Source organism: Poecilia formosa, unplaced genomic scaffold (genome assembly GCF_000485575.1).
Source record: "Poecilia formosa unplaced genomic scaffold, Poecilia_formosa-5.1.2 Scaffold146, whole genome shotgun sequence".
Classification (NCBI taxonomy): domain Eukaryota; kingdom Metazoa; phylum Chordata; class Actinopteri; order Cyprinodontiformes; family Poeciliidae; genus Poecilia; species Poecilia formosa.
The window spans coordinates 151,145-172,780 of NW_006800085.1; the positions used below are offsets into that span (position 1 = coordinate 151,145).

The window sequence follows — 21,636 nt, forward strand, 5'->3', positions numbered from 1 at the left end:
CACTCCTATCCATGACTCTGCAAGGATAAATGAGTCTAGATAATAAATTAATCAAATAAATTAGGGAAAAGTCACATTACACTTTTCAGATTGTGTGAACTCTTCCAACTTTGAACTCAAACATATACATTTCTGAATTTCTGAATAGAAATGCTGAATCAGTTTAGCCTTTCATCTATCTAATAAAAACATTAAAAACAACAAAAAGTGGACTAAGGCGGCTTAAGCTCCACCACAAATGAACCAGACTTATGTAGTGATTTATAGTTGGCTGAACAGAGTAAAGCAGTGTTGAAAACAACCACACCTTTATTTATTTTATTTATTTTTTGATAGAAAATAATATTCAGCTATGGACCTCATACGCTGCTGGAGGGAGATGCACTGCCCCTCAAAAAATGTTACCACACCCCCAAGGATAAATATATTTTTATATAGATATGAAATGTATACTTTTTTAGGTTTTGGTTTAGGTGCTAATGGGGAAAAAAAAGGTTAACTAATGTTTTCAATACTGAACACTTTGCAGCAGCCTTATCTCCACAGTGCATTCGCCATTTCTATCCATCTGGTTTCAATTCTTTCCACCTGCCCATCAGTCTGCAGCCATGGATAGGTGAGCCTATTACACGCTTCTCACACTGTTCAGTAGACACACTTCTACATGCATGCGCACACCTCCACTCCCACAATATACACACCAGCTTTTACTTTATGGTAATTTAACTTGTCATGCACATCAGCCAAATCTGCTCCTCTGTAAAACGGCTGTTAGTGAAGCCACATCAGGGCCCTGATGAAGTGATTCAGCGTCCAGAACGAGGAGCTCAAACAACCACTGGGCACAAAATAGCACAAAGTCATAGCCTATATTGTGTTTTAGAATACCATTCTAACCTCAGGGATTCTCAGAACAACTTGGAGGAGAGTGCCAGATAAATAAAGTGAAATTAAATGCAGGTAGGCAATGCAAGTCCGACTTGCTTACTTGTTTAACTCAAGTAGCATTAAATGTACAGACATTCTATGAATGAAAGGTAAAATGATTAACTATCTGCTGGAAAATTAGACACTTGATCCTAAAGTTCAAGATTTATTTGAGGATACCATATCAGCTAAAAGCCAATTATAATGTGATTTATCATTGCAACAGCACATTCCTCATAATTAATCCTAAGCATGAAAGAATTAAATCCCTAGAGGGTGAGAATAGACACATGTTGTTGTTTTTTTCCTTTTCTTTTTTTATAGTCTTTAATTGATGTCTTTTCATAATTTATCATCTTTAAAATGTTGTTTTAAATATTTGTTTTTATCCTAACGTGCATCTCATATTAAGTTTGATTTAATTTAACTCAATTTGATAAGTAACTAACAAATTAGTTGCCTATCAAATTATGTGTTGACCTGCCACATAAAATCACAAAAACATTCATTACAGTTGTACAATGACAAAATATCTGGGGATTTTATGAAGCATAATGCTTGTTTTTATTCATTTATCTATTGGAGCACAGAGTTAAGGGTCACCACCATATATGTAATTCAGGGCATCAGTGTCTTCAAGGCTATTTATTTCTTTCCAGAATCCCTGTCCCAGGCCAAGGCTGCCTGTTTCACTTGCAGACAAAAGAGGAAATAAATAAATAAAGGCAAAGTGAATTTGCTGATACTGCTGAGCTCCAATGTTGCAGGATGTGCCATCATGTGAAACATCACTTTTCAGTCAACTACACACTTTCTCTGCACACACAGTATGTTTATTGCACCTCAATCCACCTCTCAGGTTGTCTTGACCTCCTTTGCTCTCTGTCTCTTTGCCCCACTATGAGTTTTTCAAGCTCCAAAAGCACTTTTTGTCTATTTATGTTGTGTCAGTGTTCCCCCAGACCTCGACACCAGCTGTACTATTTCAGTTCAGCAGTTCCTGAACTCTCTGTGTGACACGTTAAGCTCCATGCAAGCTGAGAACAAACAAATATTGTCAGAGCTGAATAATAATACAACAAATAACACAAAAATAAAACCAAGTACATCAGCAAAAAAAAATAAAAAATCCCATAGGCCTCTTTGCAGTTCCAAAGAGATTGCATTAGCAGGCAAGTCTAAAATTGTTTACGAGAAGACTGAATCGTGATCACGCAAGGAAAAAAAAAAATACAAGAGAATAAGTGAAAGGGCTAAATATGCTGTAGCTACGAGAGAAGGGATTAAAATAGATTGGAGAGAGTATGAATAGTGAGAGACGACTCTCAGAGATAATTACACACTCAGCATGTGTCTTTTCACTACCCCGATAACAGATCACATGGTTTCACAGCCAGACACATCAAAAGTCCATTCCCATTAACTTTTAATAATATACAGTCACAAAACTATGGCACATCAGCATGGGAGAATTGTTATTTCAAAGGGCAAAACTTGATTAAAAAAAAATAATAATAATCTTTGAATCACGCTGCAACATTTTGATTTATGGAATACTCAAAGTCTAATAGTAAGCTTGGTCTCCAACAGTGGCATGGCTGCTTGCCTTGTTTCCCAGTCATATAATACACTTTGCAAACAGATGTTTAAGCCGTCAGCTAAAAGATGGGATTATGTGCATGAAATTTTTCTGCTTCTTTTCGTCGATAAACAGAGGGAAAAAAAGACTTTTGGGAAGAGTACATGATTCATTCACTGACCTACAGGATGGCTGATGCTGTAGCACTCATTCAGTCCAAAGAGAAAAGTGTGAATTCATAATCACAAAAATTGTTTAAACTTTATTCAATATCTTCATATTGTACCAATTTTCACCAGTTACTGCAACTGTAAGACAAACCTGACCCATCAGTACCCCATATTCCTGCCTTATTTCACTTTCTGAATACATCTTTACAGTCGAGCCTGACAAACTGTGTGCAGTGCAGTAATGCTCATAATCGCCATCAAATATTAAGGCTGAAAGTGGCCTAATACAAATTCCTGAAGTATACAGATGATGGAAGGTTTATCTACATCATATGCAACATTGTAATGGTACAAAGAAAAAACAAATATTGTAAAGCAGTCTGCAAACTTGTCCTCACAGGAACTAGAAACATTAATTGTATGTTTATGAAAAGTTGGTCAAAATATGATGTCTTAGGGTGGGGAATCTAAACATAAAGAAATAAATCACAGCTTGTGAATTTCTTTCAGTTAAGTACATGGCAGGTACATTTTTGTGCAAGTATGTGCATCATTCACGCGCCACCATTTTGTATAACACAAGTATATTTGAATGATGTGTGAAACATAATCTGCTACCTTTGCTATATTACACCATATCAGTGTTGTTGTTTTGTTTTTTGTTTTTTTTTGTACTTTTATGTACTCATTACTTGACCACCTGGAGGACAGAGGTAAATCTTTTATGTACAATCTGAGTTTATTAAAGCAACTTAATTGATAGCTGTAGGAAACAGGTCCAGTTCCCCTTCTATCTCAGTCACTTCAAGGGATAAGCATGCAGAGGTGAGTGAATCTCCAATGCGGACAGAACCTCTGCATACTAATCAGAAGCATCATTGTACTGAAATTTGCCCAGATATTCTAAATTTTGAAAAGTTTGGCGTCGTTGTAAGGCTTATTTCATTAGCATTACGACGCTAATGAAATAAGGCTTTGCTGGAGATTAAATTTCAGTCATTTATTTCAGCAAAGCTACTACTATCATATGCATAGAAATACATACTGATGTTATGTACTATAGTTGTGCATCTTTGTTCTCCAATAAAAAGGGCAGGTATGCAATAGTCTCAAAGGTGATATGATAATAACAGACTTACATACTTAGCGACCATTAGAGTAACCAATTAACCTAAAATCCATATTTTGGGGCTGTGGGAGGAAGCCAGAGGCCATGGCGGGATCACATACATCCACCTGGAGAACATGCACACTCCATGCAGAATGGCTCCAGACAGAACTGAAACACAATATATTCTTGGTAGAGAACACTGCGGACAACTGCCCTGCAATTAGCACGTAAAAGAACGTAAAAGTTGCATTCACCTTATCCAGAGTGGACATAAGTTTGGATAAAAAGCTAAAGTCAAGACAGACAATTATAAGGTTATGCTTGCATGCTGCCCCTTTAAATCAATGCACTTAAAGAAGTCCTAAAAGCAAGTGAGCAGAGCATTGTAGGAAATCCAATACGAATTTAGCTGGCAGCTCACCGATTATTTACTTCTTCCCTCTTTCTCTTTTTGTTCTCTCAGAGTGAGGCCTATAATTAGCCAACTGCAAGAAAAGGTTAGGAAAGAGTGTGGAGAGACACTGTATGCAACTGCTGTTGTAGTTAAAGGTAAGATCCTTTAAAACATAAGGCTGTCGAATACATTCAGCAAAGTACACAAAGGTTAAAGGCAAGATTGTTTCTTCCAAAACGGCAACATATTTATGCACTCTGTCTAAAACGAGCTGCAGCATAAGTGCTATCAAATATAAGCTATCCTACTGGATTTAAAAAATCTGCAATGATAGAGTAGAGATGCCCAATCTGTGCCACTAAGCAGTTTTCTAAATCCCATCTATACATGCTAAAGTGAACAGCTGTGTCCACAGAAATAGTACCAGAGTGGTGGCTGAAACAGCATCTGCAAAATCTCATCGGTAATAGAGCACATGGGACATAGAATTACAAAAGAACATAAACAGGAGCAGGAGGATCTTAATTGTGCCCCGTCTCTAAATCTGCAAGTCATCTTAAAGGTAATAAAAAAAAATATAGAAAATGTTTTCCACCTTCAGATTTAGTTTCGTTTTAACTTCTTTGTTGCATTGAAATGAATCAGTCATTAAACAAAGCTGATCGGAAAAGAGAACCTGAGAAGAAAGAAGTTTTTAAATGGTCATTTCATTTTTTTAGGAGGAAAAAACTCAATTGAAACCAACTTGACCCTATATGAAAAGATAATTCTCCAGTCTAATAAATTATGAAATAACTGTTTAACCACATTTTTGAGGTCAGACTATGTAATTACATGCAGGCCTTAGTCCAGATCTGGAGAATTATAAAATCATAGAATTCACTTAAATGTCAAAATGCAACACAGCATACAACAATCCATAAAAACTGACAAACATCTTAGAAACAAAGTCTTTGAAATATGTCAATCTGGAAATGCTACAAACCAATTTCTAAGTCTTCAGGATGAAAGAGAACTACAGTGAATTGTGACCCACACAACATGGAACAGTGGTGAACCTTATCAGGATCAGCTGGCCAATGATCGTATGAGCTGTTGATATTATTCAGAAAGTAAAGGAAGAACATCACCTGAGGCATGTCAGTCTTCACTTGCCTCAGTTAAAGTCAGTGCTTATGATTAAAAAAAAAGACTGTACAAAAAAATTGGATCCATGGGAAAATTATAAGATTAAATCCACCGCTGACCAAAAGGAACACCAGAACCTGACAAACATTTTCCAAAAATCGTCTTGACAACCCATAAGACCACTTTTTTGTGGACCTAGAAATACTGCTGATTGAAAAAAACAAAACTGGAACGTTTTGGAATACGTATTACAATGTGTAAACAAATACATCATTACAAAAAAAAAGGACATTCTGCTGACACTTCACCAAACTATGGGAGAACCAAACTACCACCACAATGCAAACATATAGGCAATAGTGTGATGTTCTGGAGCTAATTTGCTGCTTCAAGATCTGGATGTCTTTGCATAACTGGTTGATTCCTGCTGTTAAGCACACATGGGTTATGAACAGTTTTTTAAAAAACGAAGGGACAGTTTGAAGTGGACCAATTAAATCTGTTTGTCTGGACTTAAATCCAGTCACATTGCTGTGGCATGACCTTAAACATACTGCTCATGCTAAAAAAAATACCTCCCAAATGTAGCTGAATTGAAGCAATTCAAAAAATATTTTTAACATTTAAGTGCAACAAAGGAAAACCAGAGATCTGCAAGGGGGTGAATACATTTTCACAAAAACACATTGCAGAGTTTGGACATCACAGGTTAAAACAGCAAACAGGACGTGGAGGGTTCACTTTGTAAGAACCATAATCGGCTTCATAACCGTCATCTGAAAGAGCAGATCACCGAGCAGATGCGCTTTGCTAACGTAAAAGGATGATTGAGGTCTTTGTTATGGTGTGGTGTGAAGCAAACAGAAAGGACAGAGAGGGGAAGGCAAATGAGGACTTTTATCAGCCCAGTAAAGATTAAAGGGAGTAAATGAGAGTCTCACAGCCATAAGGCCATGCAAAGCAAATGTGGCCATTAATACAAAGCCAACATGGACTGTATGTTCACTGTATAATGCATTTGAAATACAAACTAAGTAGTCATCTTTAAAAGCTGCATACAAGCTGCTCTTTTCTTTGTATAAAAAAAATTATAATCATTCACATATCCATATACAGTACTAAAAGACATTACCCCTCCATATGTGTGTTCATCATTTCTCTAATGATGGAAATATGAAACCTGCATGGAGTCTGAGCCTTTGAACAAACAGTAGGAGACATGGTAAAAACGGGACATTTGGAAAGGCAAATTTAAACTACTTCAATTTCTCAGTCCAATGACTAAAACTTTACCTTAATTGTATCATTGTACATTTACAGAGACCTGCGTGACACTGTCATGGCTGCTAAAATGTGTCATTATAAGACAAAGTGATTTGTTTCTCACAGAGACCAAGGCGTGAAAATGAAGCCCTTTATTTACAGTGTGTCTTCCTGCCTGACTTGCTTTTCCTTCACGCATTGATAAACACCAGAGGGGCTTTATAGATCCTGCCGGAGATCATGGTCAGAATAGAGGTCAGCCAAGCTTCAACTGCCGGTGAGGGTTGTGCTTACAGTTAACTTACAGTTACAGTTACCTGTAAGTCACACATAGCTCTTTTTGCAGAGTGAAGTGATTAATACATATAATTAGAAACAATTAAGACATGTTTCTGATGTACAAATCCACTGTGACATCTTTTACAGTTATATTCAACAAATTAGAATATGCAATCCGATGAGGTTTGTTTGTCAGATATAATGTACCTTTTTAAAAATAATATCCTCTGAATATGTTTTAAACATGCTTCTTATTAATTCCACATTTCTGAACTTATTTTTTTTCTTGATGCGATTTTTTTTTTATTTTAAACATGCTTTCATCAGCTGTGTAAGCAGAAAGTCCTCATCATAATTAACAGAAATAAAGAATAATTAGTTTCACTCACAGAATTGAGTTACTGAAATGAATTCAGTTTTTAATTATATTCTTATTTAATGAAGTGGTCTTTATATCTATTTAAACCCAAAATGTGGAACTTAAACAGGTCAAAGCTTAGGTTTCTGTACCCATCAATAAACAATTAGAATGTGTTTCATACACATTTCCAATATTCATAGACATTCAATGGAGTTTGACAGTGGTCATTGTCGCATACCCATGTCCAGGGTTTGGTTTAATTAACACCATGTTGACTATAAAATAAATAAGCCTGGCATAAAAGGCTTTACAGTACAAAAAAAGTACATTCGGTGCGTGGTAGATCTCTTCTTTCAGTTTTACAGCTTAATACGCATTGGCTCCATTTGACTTAGGCAGCAACAAGGGGTTAACAAGACAAAAAAGAAAATTGATCCAATAATTGCATCCATTACAACAGATGTAGAGATTGGTTTGGAGTGAAATGGGGCTCACTTTTCTACTTTATAATGTTCTACACCAGTCTGATTGTTGGTGGGCTTGGAGCTGAAATTTCAGCATGGAAGGTGAAGGCACTCTTCCCTACAATTATCATCTAAAACACCGGTTGCCGTTTACAGATTGATCTGTATTTGGCCAGCGCTGCCGCTGAAACATTCTGAGACTCTTCCACCAAAACATAGCCTAATGCAAGTAAAGGTGATTTGAGCCAGATAAAAAGAAATGGACATAGAAAGGTTAGGTGACTCAAGAGCAAGAAAAGAAAAAGAAAGCATTTATCGCTATGTTGTTCAAAGAGTTACTTTAAAGAATCAGTAAGGTCAACGTACGAAGATGTACACTTTCTCAGTTTTTGTTACATAATAATCACAAGCTTCAATGCATTTTTTTTATTTATTTATTTATTTATTTATTTATTTAGCTACTGCGTGACGGAGGAGCTGTCACGAGCTAAAACGTAGTCCAACAGTAAAGTCCGAGCCGACATGCAACACGCACACCCGAAATAACTTACTTTTTGGTGTCAGCAAAAATGGCGCGGTTCATTGTGAGTGCAGTGCACACATGGTATTACTGCCTCAGTTGTCATGTTCATTCTAACTTGTAGCTTAGAGCGTAAAGACATTTTCCCGGTCCAAATATTCAAGTCAGCTGTTTCCAAGTTGAGGCGCGCCGCAAGGGATCACGTGATAACTTGTTTGTGACGTCATCGGGACGTTGCGTTAATTGAGTGTTCTATTTTGGAAACAGGTTGTCTTTTTTTTCCTTTTTTTCAGTGTTATCATTATGTTATTTGTTTTGTATATCCTGATAATCGCTTACTTGTGCTAGAAGTATATTTAGTCTTTTTTGTTTTGTTTTGTTTTGTCTATGTCTTCCTGTGGGCAGAGCCTGAGGCTGTAAAAGAGGGCTCTGCCCCCCACATGGAGTCAAACTGAGTTTAAACTCTCAACAGGTCATGCTGAAGGTGATGGACTTTTGAGCTGCTATAAAGGCACTGCAGTTTTTTGGGTTGTTTTGTTTTTTGTGTCTGTTTTTAACGTGCCTGGACATCCATTATAAATATGCTGCACAGCTTCTTGACCTTTTTTTCACCTGAAGATGAGCACAATAGTGAACTATGGCATCGGCCTATCATTTTTGACCAGGTCCTAATAGAACCCTGTCACACATTCGACAAATTGTCAAGTTAAAAGAACACTAAAGGTTCATAAATTGATTTTTCCTTGGAGCACATAAAAATCTCAAAATTAAACAGCTGATAAAATAAGACATTTTGAAAAAATAGTATTGTGTGAAATGTAGCTTGTGTGCATGTATTAAACCCCTCCAAGCAAGTTCCAGTGCAAAAAGAGAAGCCGGGGGTAAGTTGGTAAAATAAGGGAAAGATTTTGTTATTCATTAATTTTCTAAAATGTGTGTTTTGTGGGCAAAACGTGAGGGAGCAAGATAGCAAATTCCGCCAAGGTTGTTCAAACAACACAGTGACTGATCGTACAGCCAACTGGGTACCGAGCAAGATCAAAATAGCTTGTGGATTTGAAAACGGAAGCATGCAGGGGAACTGAAAATGAAGAACTGGGCCAAAATGAGCTTACACTGTCTATCAAAAAGAGTGGTGAGACAGTGGGGGGGACAGGGTAGGGACCAAGAGAGAGCAGCAAACTGACATGAAAATGAGGCAGTGCTTGGGGAAACGCTAGCAGGTTGTGACACCTGAGGTTTGTGAGGGGTTTTGGGTAGGTTGGCTCAGGACGATAAGATGACTGCCACCTTATCTGTTGTCGTCAGGCTGTTAGCACACACACACACACATCCACACGGACATATGAACACAAATGTGGGCTCACACAAAATCTGGCCAGGAAATGGTAGACGAAACACAGTTGGAAGATTGGCAGACAGGTGTTTGGGACTGTGACTGGAATTGACTCAGATGTCCATTCGTGTAGTGCTACTTGTGTGGTCTTGTGTATGCATGCATGCATGTGTGTGTGTGTGTGTGTGTGTGTGTGTGTGTGTGTGTGTGTGTATACATACTTTACAAAAGACACAGAAGGGTAAACCAATTAAAAAATGACAGGACAGGGATTCCAGGAAATCCAAGAGTAAATTAGCATCTCATTTCATTTTTGAGCTTTTATATCAACTTCATTAGATGCAGAGCAAAATGAATCCGGATGTAATCAAAGCACAAGAAACAGACACCATGCCAGATGTTGGATATTAGACAGGTTGATATGAACATATGATCCTCATACGAAGCAGTCACATTAGTTCAGCCTATTTAAATAGATCTGACCACAATTAGTAGCAGAAAAACGTCACGAAATGTTTTGCTTTGACAACGATCCTCTTTACATTGCAGCTCCAATAAACCTGCCACACAAAAAGCCCAGTATTTTGAAACTTTTTTCATTGATGTTGTTTCTTATTTTATTTTTATTCTCAATTTTAGCTCCACTCCAGTGTTTTGTTTGTTTATGCTCAGTAGTAGAGAATTCCAAACGTTTCTGCAGTCCTGGCTGAGTGTGAAAGGCCTCGTAAAAACTGAGGAGAATTCTTCAGATGTACAGAGAAGGAGCCATGTTTGTTCACCAAATGACAAATGTAAGTACTTTCTAAGTTAACACATTTTGATTTTGCTGTACCACTGTATTAAGTGTATTGCCTAGCTTAGAGTGTTATTTATTCTGATTAACATTTGCCAACATGAAAGCCAGGCTGATATTCTAATATGTTTAGCTTAATATCATTGTCAGTTCTACTCTACAATAAATAAATATATTTCAAATAAATAAATAAAAAATATTACACTTGGGGGAAAACAGTGATTGGATTTGTCTGTTTAAATTATCCAAATTAAAATTAAAGTGTGGGATGCATTTCTATGAATCCCCCTACCCCCTTTAAAACCTAAAATAAAATTTAATACCACCAGTTTTCATCAGAAGTACTAGAATCAAGTTATGTGTGAGTAAAGGGCACTTTGAATACAGCTGTTATGTGAAAGGGGGTTGTTTTTTAAAAGCAGTGAACAAACTGCATAAAGACCAATGAGCACACCAGGCAAGTCTGGGAGAATGTTGTGAAGAAGTTTAAAACAGGGTTTTTCATATAATATGCCATAAGCATTGAATGTCTCAGAACACTGTTGAGTCTATTGTGTGAAAACAGAAAGAATATGAGACAAGTGCAAACCAGCACAGAGCAAGGGAAAGAAAAGCACTGATGAGAAAAGAAGCTAAGAGCCCCACAGTGACCCTCTAAGAGCTGCAGAGATCATCTGCTTAGGTGGGAGAATCTGTTGTTAGGAAAACTTTTTATTGAACATTTTAGAAAGCTGGCCTTGATAGGTTTCTGGCAAGAATAAAAGGCTTGTTAAAAGAATGTTTAAGAGGTTTTGCTTAAGATTTGCTATACGTAATGCATAGAAAGCAGAAAACATGGGAAAACTCACCTAAGTTTACATGCGAATCACTATTGTGTCAGAAATTGAACATTTTCACAGAAAATGTGCTTATCCTGAGCACAGGATTGGCATGGTATAATATAGTTATCACAGTGTGGTGCTATGGGGATACAAGAATACAGGAGACCCTTGGAAGAAATGTGTTATATTAGTACTTGAGAATGAAATCCAGAGGTCCAACTTCCTAAAATAATAAAGAGAGTGGTCAAGAAAGGAAGACGATACGTAAATCAAAAGTAAGTAGGAATAAACTGGAGACAAATTACAAATGACCAAATGTATTCACATCACCTACTGAATTTTAATGACACTTTTAGACAATGACTGACAATCTCCATGTTTTCTTCAAACTACATGGCAAATAAACACACTTGAATGTGCACAGTAAATGATTTAAGATGTTTAAGTAAGTGTTACCTATTAACATGTAGAGAACATTTGGACGAAGACAATGAATGGAAGCTGCTGTAAAACCATTCCAATTGCAAAGGCATGGGGAAACAACTGTGCACACAAATAAACCCCTTTTGGCATTACCTTGTGGGATCCCACACACTCACTCCTCAATTTTCCAAACACCCATTGATCACACACCAACTCTGGGACAAACTGTACCTCTCCAAAGGGGAATGCAATGGTTTATTTTCATATTATGAAAAAAAAATCAACTTCATGATCCATTATTATTACTTTGGCAGACAGTGAGAGATGGAAAATCCATTTTTTAAGCTCTGGTTGTTTTAATGTGAAGGCTTTGGGATGCAGTCTAGTGATTCAGTGGTCATCTGCCACCATAAATATCAATTACCAGCTATAGCTTAGCTATTGGACATTCATGTTATGCACTAGCCAAAAGGAAAGTTTTATATTAAAAAATGTATGCATATACATGTGGATGTCATAAGTGGTCACATTGAGTGCTTGGCTGTGCTTCATTGGTGTGTGTGCAGGTTCATGTGAGATAATGTGCAAATGTCTGCGTGTTCCAAGGACAGGCGATGATGGGAATTGTCCCTAAGGCTCCGCGGCCCTTCTCTAATATACAGTAATAAGCCATCAGCACAGTGTATAACTAGTTAGACACATCATGACATTGTTAAAAAAAGCTTGAACAAAGTCAGGTAAAAGTCAAAGCCTCACCACATGGAAGATTACACTCACATTAGGTCAGCTATAACAGCAAGTGCACTAAAGGCCAAACAATAACTGCATGATATGATAAAAGGTGTTGTTAGCATAAAAAAATTGTCAGTTAATTTTAATTAAGACTTTTTAGTCTTGGCTCAGTCTTGCATGTCTAATTAAAGTACAAATAATAAATTAGCTTTACCCTTGTTTTTAGAAAACACTGCTGATGGGGGCAAATCATAATTCTTCTATCTGCTACTTCATCCCTCCGTTCTCTCTTCATGCCTGATCTATCAGTCCATTTATCCATTCTTCCTCCTGCATCCACTGGTCTCCCTCTCCCTTTATCCTCTTATCTACTTAAATGTATTGTACACCACCATTCCAGGCCTGGTGTAGTATATACTGGCCATGAAGATATTGAACAGGACTCTGAATCACTGTCTCCGTTTACCCGTTTACCAAACAGATACAAGAAAAGCCCCAGTGTTGAAGCCACGGTTCAGCAGTTTCTAATTATGTGTTGAAGCCTAGACAGCATATTTCATATAGGTCCATAAAGAAGGGATAAAAGAAAAAGAAATGAAATGACAAACACTGAAGCAGGAGAGTGGTAAACCAAAATTGTGACAGAAATAGGTTGAAGGGAAACTACAGACTTTATCATTCAGTCAAGTCAGTTGTACTTTTTTTTTTTTTTTTGCGACAGCTCAATGTTTTGTTTGGACTGCAACCATTCTATGTAACAGCCATTATAGTAGTAATATCTGGAACCAAAAGTACAATGCACATTCACTGGAAGATACATCAGTTTCCCATCAGCATAAATTTTAGTTTATAAGACATTATACATGAAAATGATGTACTAATTACTGAGTAAATTTGTTATTGGTTCTGCTGTTAAGATTTTCAAACTGATAATTAGCAGTTACGTCATTAACAAATGGAGAACAGGTAAAAATGATCAATTTCTTGGAAGATGTTGATTTATCCCAACACTCATATCAATGGAGGCAAATTAAAAAACAATTTAATCTCAATAATATTACAAACTATTCATTAGAGAATCAGACAATTTTATATTTGACTAGTCCTGATAGGTGACAGACTAGTCAGAAATTCAAATAGGAATCAGTGAATGTACCACACACTTCAACACTCCCACTTTAAGACAGCGACACTCTTCAGAGTGGAAACTGTTACTGAGTAAGGAAGACTAAAGGTTTGCCATTTTCAGCATCTGTCAGGCATTCACATTTGAATTTTGAGCAATCGAAATCAAAATGTGAGAAGTACTTCATAGGGAACGTATGTTTTCCACAGAGGCTCACTGGGCATTTATTTAGGAGAAATATATACCAGAGACATTTACAGCATATGCTATTGATTTAGCTCATTTTCTGTTTCACAGAGTTTTGTTTTTGTACAACAGGTGAAAAAAATAAGCCATCTGCCACATGTCAATTCTGAAGCATGCTTGGGGCATTTTGCAGAATTCTTGAACGAGCAAATTGACAGATAACAGAAAAGTTGAAGATAGTACAGTAATGTTCCTGTCTTATTTTCTATTCAGCTCTTTCATTCTAATCTGTCAAAGATGTCAGATTTTGAAACTCTGTCATCCTTTTTGACATCTCCAAGTAACAGTAACAGCATGTTATTTAGAGAAGATGCACTAAAAATCCTGTTAAAAATTAGTTATGCTAACATTTTTTATTATAATCAATATCTACTATAAGATAGTAAAGGGTGTTTAAAATATTAACTTAATCATTTTGGGGGGGTTTTAAACAGTGAAACTGTTCTCAATCACCCATTGTTTAGCTTCTAATATTGTTTTAGAAAAAAATACTGTCAGAATTTTAAAGGTTTGAACAAGTGCCTTCAAATAACTATTGAATAAACAAATGCAAATTACGGTATTTGGAATAAGTGTTGACGGTTTACTTATTTTGGTACACTGAACTTTGGTTTCCTTAAGGTTCAAAAGCATTGACCTGACATAGATATCCCCTGGCTTAAACATGTATATATAAGCTCAGAATCAACCTTTCAGTCTTTTAGAAATCCCAGTCCAACTTCATCCACATTATGAAGCAGTGCTAATGTACATTTACATCTAACCCTCAGCCCTACCCAGGCTACAAGTCTGCATTTATTCCCTTGTCTAAACCTTAACCCAGAGGCAAGGTTTGAAGATCACAAAGTGAAGGTTAAAATGTGTCCCGACTTTGCCTTTCGGCAATTTCACATTAATTAGCAAACCTCTATGACTTTGATAGTACAGCTAAATGTGAAGCACTCACTCATGCACACACCAAACCACACGCACACACCCCATCAGGAGGACATGCACATGCACACACAGCAGCTCTTCCCAGGGCTCGTTAATGAGTGATGTCATTAATGTTGGTGTACGGTTGCCAGCTGTAATATTTCCTGTGGTCATTAGACCATCTGGTGGCCTGACTCCTTGGATATCTCTATCTGTCCCCACTTCTGCTGTTCAGTATTTCTGGTGGTTCAAAGCTCATGTGTCTTTATTTCTTTATATATTAGAGCAACTTTAAGTTAAATGATTCAATGGATATATATTTTTTAGAAGTATTTATTTCTGGGCTTTTCTTTTCATGGTCTATTAATCTTCAGTGCTTTTTTTTTCCTGCTAACTTTAATCAGTTACTAAAGAGCGAAACTTATTATTTGGAGTTCTAACATATTACGAAATGAATGAAACAACATCAGTTTTATAGCGCTTTTCAACCCTCAAAGGGTTCTCAAAGACACTTCACATTATTTAGATATACCTTGATGCTGATCGTATTGTCCTTCTTTTAAAATAAGTTATTGCACCATCAAATTACAAGCAAATTCCCTGGAGTGCTGCAGTATTTCTAATCCAATGCTGCCATTTTTTTTATCCTTGCACATTTTCAGCTTATTAGGTTATTTTTACAAATTGAACTGGAAAGGAACACCCTTCTGAGACTAGGTTGTGGAAAAAAATTGGTCCAGGAGGAAAACCCAGACATGGTTATTTATAGAAGGGATAGTCCACTCTGGGCTTTGCTACCAGTGGGACATTCCCCAAAAATTTCCATAGCGAGGTGCCTAGGAGGGCTCCTTACGAAATGTCTGAACCACATCAACTTATTCCCTTTGGTATAAAAGAGTAGTGGCTCTACTCTGAGCTTCCCCTGAATGACAGAGTTACAACTTTATCTCTTGGGCTGAAGCAAGTCACCCTATGCAGGAAGCTAATTTCATCCACTTGTAATCCAGGTTTGATACGTAATGCCATGATCCTTAACGTCTTATGAGCACAGGTGAGAACGTGAACTGGTTAATCAAAACCCAAGCTGTCCTGTTCAGACCTTTTCACATCAGTATCAGACAGAACAGGGGCATCAATCTGTTTATTTCCTGCTTCATCTCCTAGATATATTACCAACCTCTGACCCACAGGAGGAAATGTATTTTGTTTCTGGCTGATATCTAATCAGTATTCAGACCCCTCAAACATACTTTGTGTAATGACAAATTTAGGAACGGTTTTTAATGTTACTGGAGACTTTTGAAGACTTGCACATAAAAGAATGTACATTTTTCACTCTTTTCAATGAGGAGCAGCGGCTGGTGCCACGGGCCCCTTCTCCGTCACAAAGCATTAACAATCAGCCCAGTCCAGCAGTCCCTCCCAGCTGGAATCAGAGCAGGAGATGTGCACCCCTCCAAGTCCTGACTAAATGAAATCATCCATGGGAAAATGTCCACCACTGTTGTTGCATGTTCTTTTGTGCCAAGTTTAAAATCAAACCAGACATAACTAACTTGAAAACCAAAAAAAAACAAAACAAAAAAAAAAAAACAACAATTACAATTGCCTCCAGAAATGTGTAAATAAAAAACCCATCCTCTTTTTGTTTTAGCCTTAGCCAGTCCCAAGCCCAAAGGAATGCTGGATTTGTGATAGTAAATAAAGACTCAACAGAAATACATTCATATCTAGTTCTAAACATACTTATGTGCAGTATAGACATGCAACATTCATGTGGATATAGACTAAATATTACGCCCCTTGAAACTTTCTTTGCACATTTTTGTCACTTTGTTGATCAATGCCTTTTCATCCAGCCACACTCTGCATATAACTTAAAATCCAAATATTGTATACAATGCATATGAGCCCAGGTAACACAGTTACCACGTGTCATTGTTGTGTCTTTGCTTCAACACAATAGTTTTTTTTTTCCTTTTCTTTTCTTCCAGATCCAAAGACACAATCACAACAGTATTGATTAAAAACAACCACCAAAAGGGCTCAAATCTCAAAAATGTGACTTTTGTTCTGTATCTCATATTCAAAAGATGGAATTGCCACTTACTGCAGAAAAGGGCAAAACTCTCAAAACTAATTAATTTTCTGTTTTCTACACTCCAGTCTACCTGTATCTCACTTTGCGTGAAGCAAAAGAAAAAGGAAAAAAAAGAAAAATCAGATACAGCACCAGATTGCTTGTCTCCCCGCTTCTTACAATTTTAATAAGAAGGGTTCTTTGAAGTACATGAGAAGCATTTTTATAATCTACAACCAATTTCTGTATCAAATGTTTTCTTTTCCTCAAAATACACCGGTGTTAAATTCACCTGCTCTCTTTCTTTAGTCTTTTTAAATAACATTTTATACCACAGAGCATGACAGTCTGTTTTGATAACTCAAACAACTGCTCAAACATTTCTTGCTGACGATTTTTGTAGCAATGTTGCTGTTCTATCATTTTAAATCCATACCACTGATCTGTAATAAAAGTTTCTAGTTTTGTTTTTTTTTCATAGAAGTCAAAGTCACATATTCTCAAAAATTTTCCTGATCAAACAACATGAAAATATTGCTTCAAAAACGCTATGTGTAAAATCTTTGAAACAACTACAAGTTCCTTTTGCATCCATAACTCACTTGTGTCTTGACCCATCCAGCTTTCCCTTGACTCTGCTTTATTAAAAAAATCATCCCCAAAGCATAATTCTGCCACCGCCATATTTCTCACTACTGGGATGATGGGTTCACATCTCAAACATTTAAAGATTTTGATTTTTTGTATCAACAGAACAAGTTACAACTTGGACCAACTCCTGGAAAACCTGCCTCACCCTCGGCACAACTGTGGATGTAATTTTCATCCATTCTCTATCTGCATCTGGTCAACACTCAGAAATATATCGGTCTGCTTCTGCCTTCGGCAAAAAAAATGACTTTTTTTCTTGTTTTTATGAGAAAGTCCAAAGTTCACAATATGCTCATTATGGTTTAATGAAGTAATTAAATTTTTTGATTTGCCTGAGCCCAAATCTTCTTCCTCTATAATTTCCTGTGAGCTCCTGTATGTCCGAGCCACTGAAACATACGTCTGTTCAAGAAAAAAGATTTTCTTACAGCCAAGTGTCCTAGAAGGTCCATGGGTATACAAAAGCCGAGAGAGATTCAGTGTGTACAGAATCGAATTTTATATTGCAGACAACAGTTCCTTATAGTCAAAACCGAAAATACGCACTGTCCATTCATCTTCTAGCAAAACTGTCATTGTTCTTATCTTCATATATTTTACGTGTTAGAGTTTGATTTGTTGATTATTTGAACAGCAAGGATAGTAAATCATGCATGTCTTTAATTTATGCAGTTTGATTATGCATTGTAGATGTTCCCCACCTTTCAAATGCACATCATTTAAGTCCAGCCAACAATTTACGATGTTGCATATCTCTGTCTTACAATTCTACAGCTCCAGGACAATGGAATCCAGGTCAGGCTGTATCCCTTTTAGGCGCAGCAGCATGGTCTCACTGCAATAAATCTGTCAGTGTCTCCTGCAGGGAGTGCATTGCTTTTAAAGCAAATTAGACCAGTTGATTTGATTGGCAATGATTGATGCTGGTCTCCAGCATCCCCACTGATAATGCATGTCTTCCTCAGACACTGTTTCCAAATCTGCTACAGGTGTACTCGGCTTTCTAAATATTGCATACAGTTGTCTCAACATCACAATTATACTTGCAAATGAATCTGTATTACAAATATAACCGTATATTTTATTTGACTTTTATGTGACCAGCCAAGTCAGAGTGCATATCTGTGAACATCAATTCTAATGTTTTGTTTTAGGTTTGAATTTAGACTGAGTCATTTTCACACACAAGTGATTTGAAACAGGGAAGTTATGCTTAGAGTTATTTCTCTGTGGGAAAGTGAACATTCCCTGAATCTATCTAATTTTTGGAGCACCTAAACCATGTTTAAAGATTTCTTAAATTTACCTTTACCCATCATTCCATCAATTCTGGCCATCTTTCCTGTCTTTGCTGAATAAAAGCATCTTCACAGGATATGATGTGCCACAAATTTGTTTCACAGTTGTGCTGGTGTGTTAAGGTTGATGTATGTAGTTTTCGCCCATTATTTTGGATGTAAGTCATTGTACCATAGTCCTTTCTTAGGCTTGTAGCTACAGCCTCCACATGGTTTGGGGTACATGCCACACTTTTCAGACATATATTAGTAAAATAAAAAATGAAATACACGTCCTTTTATTTCCTCTTTACTATATTCTTTACTATCACACATAAGTCTGATAAAATATATCCACATTTGAAATAGAGCCCTGCCCACACCAACATGGGTTGCTTGAAAAAAATAAAATAAATAAAAATAAACTATTTTGCACTTCTATATATAAACGGAATTTGTAGTTCTCACAATATTTATAGACACTTGTGTTTGTAGCTCATATATCCATATTGAATAAGTGGTGTTTTTTTACAAAACAATTAAGTGCCATTATCTAAAACCTAAAACATTTATGCATTTTGGTATTATTTGAGCAAAATATTTGCTCCGTTTTTGTCTTGAACACAGCACCATCTTCCACATGTTGCTGCCTATAGCAAATCTGATGTCTTGTGACATTCATTCAACGGTGACTCTCCTTTTGTCAATCCAAAGGTCAGTTTTGTGAAATGTTGGAATAAAGGTTATGCTGACAACAAATTCTCCCACCTAAGCTGCAGCTCTGTGCGTCTCTTCCAGTTTTAACATCTCAGAATAAAGCTCACGTTGTTGCTGCCGGGTCTCTGCTTTCTTCATGGTAGAGTTACTTTAGCAATATTTCCTGTTAAGTGTAGATTGCTATTTATGTGACTTCTCAAGGCAATCGGTATTAACAGGTATCAGTACACTTACATAAACTTATTACTTAAACTAATAAAACTCGATAAAATTTGTGGTTGTTATAAAACCTTTAAAGGTTACGAATATTTTTTCAAAGCACTATTTATTTGTGTGAATCAATTTTGGTTGAATCATGGAGTTAATAGACAGTGAATATATAGAAATTTGTATTATGCCTTAAAGATGTGTTTTAACAAACACTACATTGCAGAGGCACAGACCAGAAGTGAACAGCCCAAGCTGTCCCACTCCGTGTTAATTTGGCTAGTTTAAAGCAGAGAGCAGTTATTTGAATTTAAAATAGGATTTACTTGGCTACTAAATGAACACAAGTTGGGTTGTCGGCTTGAGAAACCATGACCAAAAAAAAAAAAGGAGAAAAAAAAAAAGAAGAAAAATCTGGTTTAATTTCACAGTACAATCTTCAGGCAGAGCTCCAAAACCTCACTGGGGGATACAATTTAAGTACAATCTGTCTAAGCCGCTGCAGGCAGGGACAACAGGGCTAATGCCTGTTTCTGACTTCATGTGTGTGCTGTGGGAATAGTATTCCTAATGGGAATGTCACAGCCTCATGAGAATCCCGTATGCCTGTCTATTGAAAATAAAAGCCATTTAAAAGCCTCTTCCACATGAAAAACGACTTGAAAAGCTAAGTCAAGTACAGCCTACAGCATAATGTGGGAATTATTGTGAAGAAAAAAAAAAGACAGGTAGTGTTATTACAGTGAAATTTATAATCCCACCCCAGAGGTTATCTGTATGTGCTGAGTGCGTACATACACTGGAGTTAAATAACTGGATGGTAAGCGTGTCTAATGTGAACAAGGTCAACCAAGCACAACGTTGAATGCTTCATATTTCTTTTATTTATTTATTTATTTATTTATTGTCTTAATGGTTTTACATATTTATCCACTGCAGCTTAGGCTCATTCTCCCTCATATATAGGCACATCTAAAAAAAAAAAATCGAATTGAATATTCTGAAAAAGTCCACTGTTGTCACCCGTCTCAAAATGTCGAAAATTTCAAGCCTTTATGTCTTTGAGTTTTGCCAGATATTTCGTACAAATGATGAAAAAACTGGACAGTTTCTCCATGGTTTGGATTTTTAGATGAATGTAGAGTTTATATTTAGTTTGGGAATCAAGATTCCAGATTCCGGAGGAACAGCTGAGAACCTCAAAATTCTTGCTGAGGTCCAGTGTGAATTTTCTCAGTTGCTAATGATTTGAGTTGCTTTGTCATCTGCTGGTGTTTTATTTAGTCCAGTATTTATGAAATTTTAGGGCATTTTGTGCTGCTGACAAGTTTTATGAGGATGCTGATTTTATTGTCCAGGAACCAAAAGCTGCTTCATTGGCCATGGTGTTACCCTTTCTGATTGGTCATTAATCTTGACTGACTTTAACCTGGTGGAGAATTGATGGGACATTGTCAAGAGGAAGACGAGAGAAACCAGACCCAATAATGCAAGTTACCTGAAGCCCAGCATTATCCTTACCAGGGCTTCCGTCACACCGCAGCAGTGCAACAGGCTGACCGTCTCCATGCCACACCACTCCGATGTAGTAATTTATGCAAAAGGAGGTCCAGGCAAGTATTGAGTGTACAGAAATGTACAAACTTTTCAGAAACCAAATATTTCTGTCTAAAATGTACTTTTTCGTTGATCTTCTGTAATATTCTACTCTTCCAAGACACTGAATTATGCGTTTCCATTATCTGCAAACCATTATTGTCATAATTACAAGAAGTAAAGGCTTAAAATATTTCACTTTCTGTAATTTTTGCTTTCTGAAATAAGCAACAAAAATTAGTGATTTTTGTTTGCGATATTCTTACTCTTTTATACGTGCCCACTTATACGTGCTTTTGTCACACAAATTATTCAAGAACTGCATTGCAGATCAAAGCCTGGCTTGTCTCACTTTAAAGCCCATTTAGTATTGCGTTGTAACCCGCAATACTGAATCAGAGGGTTTTTTTAATGACAGAGAGATAGACACCGTTGTCAGAGCCATTGTGATGTGCTGATCTTCTAGAGATTTTAAACTCATGCTTACTCAAATCCCATTGTTTCATAATAAGCCTCACTC

At 36.7% G+C, this 21,636-nt stretch overlaps 1 protein-coding gene across 1 annotated transcript in view; it reads right to left on the reverse strand.

The window, feature by feature from the left end:
- cntfr (ciliary neurotrophic factor receptor) overlaps nucleotides 1–21,636 on the reverse strand; it is a gene marked incomplete at its 3' end in the record, with an annotated part of 187,421 nt that overhangs the window by 149,508 nt on the left and 16,277 nt on the right. The gene's annotated exons all lie outside the window — the stretch shown is intronic.